The following is an 8,398-nucleotide window of genomic DNA, read 5'->3' as shown; positions in this document are numbered from 1 at the left end:
AATAATTGTTCCCAAATAGCAGCATGATATGACACGTGGGGCATTACTTTTGCAGAAGTGTTCCATGAATTATGTCCCTATAACTGATTTAATGTTTTGAGACTTAAGCTATTGGCCAATATCTTCATCAACATTTGAGTCATTAAACACTCCAGTGACAGCTTCAGCTTCCTCAGATGTGCCCAATTTCACTATCCAGCATCGAAATAGTCGAGCGCGCTGTCTCCTGTGACAGCTCTTGTTATATTATATATATGCGCGTTCCGTGGCAAAGCGTAAACGTATTACGACCCCAAGGCGGATAATTCAAATGGAAATGACGTCAACGTGAAAAACAGCTCAAAATTTCCCGCGCATATTCAAATATTCCCTCGGGATACGTTGGTAACCTCGGAATTCTGCAGACGTTATAACACGAAAAAACATGCGTTATCCCTTTATTATTGCTCATATCATGACAGATGCACATCTGGTATCTGCGTCTTGTTTCTTCAATAATAACCTCTTTTTTGTAGCATAAAAGATGCAATCTAATGCTTGGTATGTTTTGCTGTATCAGTTACCAACCCTAAACGCACTGCCCTCTCCCCTTCCGCGTCAACAATGTGCTTACTAGCTTCTCCCTTTGAACTCGGCGTCGGTTCAATTTTTGTCGATAACCGTAGATGTATTTAATCGCGTGTAACTTGTGCGATTGTTTGGTTTTAGGAATCATAGCAATGATTTTGGGAAGTATCAGTCGGTATGTTTTTATTTAATTTCTCACAGAATGTAACTCGAATGTGAAATTATTATTCTTGAAATCGTGTTCCTGTTTACCGAATTTTTAAGTAATATGCAAAATTATTGGTAATGTCATGTTTGTAGTAACGAGAAATGAAAACAAATCGTTTAAAAACCATTAATAAATGCTTTTGTGGACCCCGGTTATGGATATCTAAAACATGTTTACCGTTTCCAAGAAAAACAGAATGGAATTTAAAAATTGTACAGGAATTGTAAAGTCATCACATATGAAAACAACACATTTAGTCTTTGTGTCATGTTTTTATGCAAGAATAACGACAATATACGTTTGTTTTCTGTATTAACGTCTGCAAAAGCCCTTTGGATATGTCTGTGACCGAGACCGAACAAACATTCCCGCGGGCTTTTGCAGACATTAATACACAAAAAACGTGTATTATCCCTACTCAAATAAACGTCATGCACATTTATGTCAATATGGTAAATGGTAATTAATGAAAGTAAAAGGTGACTTAGTAACATTTGAACTGATGAAATTGTAGCGTGACAGATTTCTAGTTAAGTTTCAGTACGGGGTTCGTTTCAGCTCAGCGGTTCATAACAGCACATAACATGCCATGAATGATGAATATACTACCACTTTAGATTCCTTACAGTTTGTTAGCGCCGGGTAATACGGATGAGTACAGCCAGTCAACCTACCCGGCTACCTATCGGTTTCTTTGTTATCTCTCTGACCCGTGACATTCCGAAATAGAACGTCGCCAGTAGTAATGTAAAATAAGGGTTTTGGAACAATCTGACCTCACTTAACCTCTTATCCCTATTTTGTAAGTGCACCTTAACCTTACCCTAAACTTATAATATTAACTCGCGAAGCTGGAACCTTCGGTTGCACTCGATACACCTGTACCCTTAAAATATTTTAAATCTTTAGTTAAACCGAATGAAAACCTCTGATTTAACTAAAGATGATTTAAAATGAAGAAAACATATATTTAAAAATGAAAAACAATACAGCCTCAGTTCCAAAATGTACTGACAGAAACTTAATATATGCTCTGGTCTGCTCACGGTGTGACATGACAGTTTATGTAGGAGAGACAGAAAGATCCCTGAAAGAACGCACAGAAGAACATCTTAGAGATGTCCGTCAACAAGCAGATAAACCAATTATGAGGCATTTCGAGGGTCATACAGCAGAAGATGTAAAGGTTGCAGTACTTCAAAAGGTGTTTAACGAAGGACGCATTTACAGACAGATGGTAGAAGAGGAATGGATAAAGAGGCTAGGCACGAAGACACCCCAGGGATGTAACGTAAAACTTAATATTTAAAATGCATTCAGTAAAGTCGTTAATAGTCATCAGTAGTGACCCTTGGATTCTTTAACTTAACTTGTGTAATTCTAAAAACTATGGAGGGTCCTTTCACTTAAATGACAATGCATGCATTTCTAGAGTTTTCAAACTGACTGCATATAGACATCCTGTATATTTTAACTTTTAGGGGTTTAAAATGAATTGGACAGTTATCTTGCTGTTTTTATTTATTATATATATATATATATATATATATATATATATATATATATATATATATATATATATATATATATATATATTTTTTTTTTTTTTATTATTATTATTTATTTATTTATTATTATTATTATTTTGTATATCTTGCTGCATATAGTATTGTGTTTTGCTCTCTGGTTATGTATGATGTTGACACCTTGCCCTTTTTGCGGGAAACGACGTCACGTCTTACACAGGATATGACGTGACGTTGTCTTAGTGACAGGACGTCAACATTATTCATTTCCTGTGAAATAAATGTTACATGGATATTACTTAGTCAGAAAAATATTTCCATATTCTTGAAAAAGGACAAGTGTCCGAAAATTCGAAATAAAGAGTAAAATTTCAACACAGATTTGTACTATACTTCCCTTCGGAAGATTTACAGACATATTATTAAAAATGAAAAAACCAGAAGGAAACTTTAAGAGAATCAGAGATTTTATATTTATACTCCACACTAAAAACAATTTACAATAGTTTTGTCCTTATTAATTAAAATAATTTATAATTGTTTGTTCATTTACTCTTTGATTGTTAACTTTAAGTATTTTATACAGTAAATCATACAACGGTACTTTGTCTTGTAACATTTTAATGAAAAATAAACAATAATATCCACAGAGTGTACTTGTTTTGTCTTGATATTGAACATTGTTGTATTTTACATTTGGTATATACTTAATTACTTCTTTCGGCGGAGGAAGTCCAAATGAATCAAAGTACATATTATTTAAGTAACAAACCCAATGTGTTCCAGACCCAACAGAGTCATCTAAATTGATTATTCCACACTCGTCCTTTACTTTTAATTTTAGTACATTATTTCTACTAAATACACCCCTAAAGTTTTTAGTTTTTTATTGTTAATAATTTCAAAGTTAGAAATAGGTTTGTTCATAATTTTTTTTTTTTTTTTACTATAGGAATTCGTCTGTACGGTCTTCGTTGAGAATCAATCTGTATACCCTGACCATGTCCCTTACCACTTAACAAAGATGTAATCAAAGGTATCCCTAGACTAGCAGCCAACATACCTAAAAACCCACCGTCTTGTTTTTGTTTTTGTGTTAATTTAATCACTCCAGATCCTACTAGTTGCTTTCTTTGATTAGGTGTAAGATATGGTGATATTATGTTTCGCTTATTATTAGCATATAACATATGAATATCCTCCTCATTATCATTATTATTTTTACTGTTATTCTTTTTTTTGTAATTCCTTAGCAATTAAATTACCAACTGTCGGAGAAGGTTTCTTTTTAAATTTTTCAACAATTTTATCAGCAGCTAAATTTCCAACTTCCGTTCCAACCTTTTTTGTTCCACTTTCAAGTGCTGCTTCTCCTGCTGTTTCCAAAGCATTTTTTCCAGCTGTGCTAATTGAAGATGCAACTCCACTTGAAAACAATTTCGTTCAAGTGTCAAAGATACCTGTTCCGCGTATAATTTCTTTTCCCGTGTGAGCATTAACATAAATAAATATTCCTTTATTTTTGTCATAAACTTTTTTGTACATTATATAAAACTAAAATTTATTAATTATTTAATTAAAGTTTTAAAACTTTAGTTTTAATTAATTTCTTATAAAATTAGTGTAAAACTTGTTTCAACCTCATTAAAATTAATTATTCTACCAAATACATCTGTAATATATATTCTAATTGAATTTATAATATATTTATTAATTTCAGAATATCCAACTCTTTGTGGTTCTTTTGTAAATTGATAAGCTCTTGTTAAATCTGCAGTACTTAAAGCATAAATAATATCACTGAAATTACCATCAACAAGTGAATTATCAATAAGATCACAATGAATGTAAATTGTATCCACAGAGTTAGTTATATTTGGTGTTGTAGTTCCCCATTCAGTTTTGTTTAAAGCTTTTTTCTCAAATCCAAGCAATGTATGAAAATTTGATATTTCCAAATCCAACATAAAATTATCTTTAATTGAAATCAAAATCTTAAAACTACTTAAATAAAATTTCAAACTTATTGGAGCAATGTCTGATTTATCAAATTCATAATCACCATTACTTATTAATGTTTCCCTAATATAATTATTAATATCTGTGTAACTGTAAGAACCATTTGTAAATATAATATCTTTCCAACCCTTACCATTATTATAACGAATTCTTTTATTGTCATATTCATCACTAATATTATGCCAAGAATAGGTCATAGTATTAATACTATCCAAACCAACAGCATAAGTTTTATTTTTATCTAAAATCAAAGAACGACTAAATCTGATTGTAAAATCACTCGGAGTATTTTTGTTATTATCTTTAACTGTTTCAGAACTTAATACTATTTATTGTTCCATTTATATATAATTAAAATTTAAATTCAAGAAAAATATTTTTTATAAAACATTTCATGTTTTTTTGGTAAGAGTGAATTCATTTTTAATAGTTTATCAATTATGCTAATACCTTCATTTTTTAGTTCTTCATTATTATTTCCAGCATCAATCGAACCACAAATTAACTCCAAGTCATTAGCCAATTCTTTTGGATTACACGGACAAACGTCATAACCCTGTCCTCTAATTACTTTTTTAAATTTCATAGATCTTTTATTGATAGGTAATCCTGACTTTTCTGTTAATTCTTTAAATATTTTTCTTGAATGAATTGAATGTTTTTTTATTATTGTTATATCTTTTATTAATTAAATCAATTAAATCATTATCTACTTTAGTGTTAATTACTTCTTTTCCAGTTATTTTATCCTTAGCAACTAATTTGTTTTGACCATAAAGTTTATTTAAGTTAATAATTAAATTACCATATTGACCATTTGGTAAAACTTTATATGGATTATGATGTTTTATTCCTTGTCCATATGTAGAAGACATACCAAGAATATGATTTAACCGGTTTTTGTAGTTTAATAATTCACCTTGGGCATGTTTTAATTCTTTTGCTTCTTTTTGTTTATTTGGATCTTTTGATCTTGATTTGCTTGTTATTGGACCATTTAATTTTTTAATATCTTCAGTAACCTCATCTATTGTACCTTTAAGTTCGTCTTTACTTATTTTATTAGGATCAATTTCACTTGCAGTAAAAAAGTCAAACATTTCAGACGGTTTTTAATATTTATATTCTTCTAAAACATTATCATCCAGAAAAACATCTAAATCTACTGTAGATATTTTTCTTTCTTTTGGTCTTGCCCCCAATTCTTTTGATTTTTCAGTTGTATCATCAGTTGTTTCAGTTATTCCCATCTTTTTTCTTCCATATTCTTCTAAACTTTTAAGTTCATCTTGAGGAACCCATCCAACAGATTCATCTCCCCAATCTTTTGATGTGGAAGTTGGTTTTAAAGCTTGTTCTTTTCTTATTTTATTTTCATAATCTGCAATATTTTTTCAAGATTTTTAACACGTTCAGAGGAGTGCGGTAATGGTGGTAGCGGTTCTCGGAATAGCTGTGGTAAACCCTGGTATGTTTGTATGTCTTTTATTTCATCACCTAATAACGCTAATTGTTGTTTTATTCCAGGTAATGCTTTTAACTGACTTGATAATTGTTCTTTTTGACTTTCTATTCCTTCAGTAATTGGCTTATAAATTTCAGTGTACATATCCCGGTTTGTAGCTTTTTTAATTTTTTCTCTCATTATTTTTTCTCTAAGAGCTCTCATCTTTTGCTCAACTAAGTTTTTTCTTATTCTTATTTCATTAAGTTTTGATTGCATTTATATAATAATGTAATATAATGTAAGATAATGTATTATTGTATATAAATGGAAATTCCAAATTATGATACAAAAAGTGATAAATCTAATATCTTTAAACAACATTATCCTTTTATGCCAGATTCATGTTTTAGAATGTTAATATGCGGATCTTCTGGATCTGGAAAAACAAATACATTAATGCATATACTTCGAAAACCTCTTATATATTATGATAAATTATACCTATATGCTAAAAACTTAGAACAATCTAAATATCAAGATTTAATTAACCACTTAAGCCAAATTGCAAAAAAAATTAAAGTAGATCCAAAAATCCGAAAATATATACGAAGACACCGAGAATTTTGATATGTTAAATGTTCGTTTACAAAACAACGAGGATTTGAACTGTAGAATCTCGATCGAAGAAATTAAAAAGATGATAAATAAAAGTAATAATTCGAAAGCCGCGTCCCCCCAAGATTACATATACAACGAATACATTAAAAGTACTAAGGAGTTTATGTTCCCTATCTATTGCGACATTTTTAATAAGATCTTTGACTCAGGTATTTTACCAGATAGTTGGTTAATTGGTACTATTATCCCAATATATAAGAAGAAAGGGCCCCCCCCCCCCCCCCGGGATCCAGTAAATTATATGCCAATAACTTTACTAAGTTGTTTAGATAAACTCTTTACTGCTATACTTAATGAACGAATTAATAACTTTTTGTTAAGAAATAAAATCCTCAACGAAAATCAGGCAGGCTTTAGGTCAAAATATTCAACAGCTGATCATGTTTTACATTAAAATTTTTAATTGATAAAGTTAAAGCACAAAAGAAAAGGTTGTTCTGCTCTTATATTGATTTTTCAGTTGCCTTTGATAACATATGGCGGGTAGATCTCTGGGGAAAACTACTTAAGACTGGCATTAATGGTAAACTTTTTCAGATCATCTATAATATGTACCAAGATATTAAGTCATGTGTATCTGTCAATAACAACATTTCTCCATTTTTCAAAAGCTTTTGCGGGGTCAGACAAGGGGAAAAATCTTTCCCCTATCTTATTTTCTATCTATCTTAATGATCTGGAAGCCTATTTAGCTTCAAAAAACCAGGGTATTGATATTGAGAAAATTGATGACAATATAATATCTTATTTAAAATTGTTTGTGTTGTTATACGCAGATGACACTGTAATAATTAGTGAAAATCAAGATACATTTCAGAGTCTACTTAATGATTTTAACGATTACTGTGACCAGTGGAAAATGACCATCAACATGAAAAAAACAAAACAAAAATAATTGTTTTCGGAACTAATAAACCAGACAAATATAAATTCTTTATCAACGGTAAACTTGTAGAAACGGTTAAAGAGTATAAATACCTGGGTACTTTGTTTTCGTCATCTGGCAGTTTTCTAAATGCTCGAAAATTGATTGCAAGCCAGGCAAATAAAGCCATGCACATCCTTTACACTAGAATTTATAACTTGGATTTGCCACTAGACATTCAGTTGAAGCTTTTTGACCAAACAATTTTACCAATCCTTACATATAACTGCGAAATTTGGGGTTTTGAAAATCTGGATTTGATCGAAAAAATTCATAATGATTTTCTTAGGAAAATTACAAAAAGTGAAAAGAGCACGCCACTCTATATGTTGTACGGGGAGTTGGGTCGGTATCCACTCGAGATTATTGTCAAAACAAGAATGATTGGCTTCTGGTGCAAACTATTGACAGGTAGTTCCGATAAAATTTCTCGAATATGTTATGAAAATATGCTAAATTCTACTATTAACTACAAATGGTTAAATTGTATCAAAAATATTTTAAATCAGACTGGTAAAACGTATATTTGGACGCACCAAGGAACAATAAATTTGACTCATACGGAAAAAAGTGTTAAAAGAACACTTATTGACCAGTTTATTCAGAAATGGCACGGGCAACTTGCAAATTCTTCGAAAGGTATTAATTATAGACTTTTTAAAAGTGAAATTAAATTTGAACCATATTTAAGTATACTGCCAGACAACCTCCGTTACTCAGTTTTCATTTTAGGACGGGAAATCATAGGTTCCCTGTAGAAACGGGACGGTGGCGTAACTCAAACCTCCCATATGAAGCCCGTAAATGTAATTTGTGCAGTCTGAATGAAGTTGGCGATGAGTTTCACTACCTCTTTGTATGCCCATTTTTTTGCATCCAAAGAAAACATTTTATACCAATTTATTACTATAAGAGGCCGAATACTTTGAAATTTAAGGACTTGCTTTCAATAGGACACTTACATCTCCTTAGAAATATAGCACTATTTGTACGTTGTATTATGCAACATTTTAAAATGCAAGTTAGAT

This window comes from Mercenaria mercenaria, chromosome 4, assembly GCF_021730395.1.
Source record: "Mercenaria mercenaria strain notata chromosome 4, MADL_Memer_1, whole genome shotgun sequence".
Taxonomy (NCBI): Eukaryota; Metazoa; Mollusca; class Bivalvia; order Venerida; family Veneridae; genus Mercenaria; species Mercenaria mercenaria.
This window is presented reverse-complemented; position numbering follows the sequence as displayed.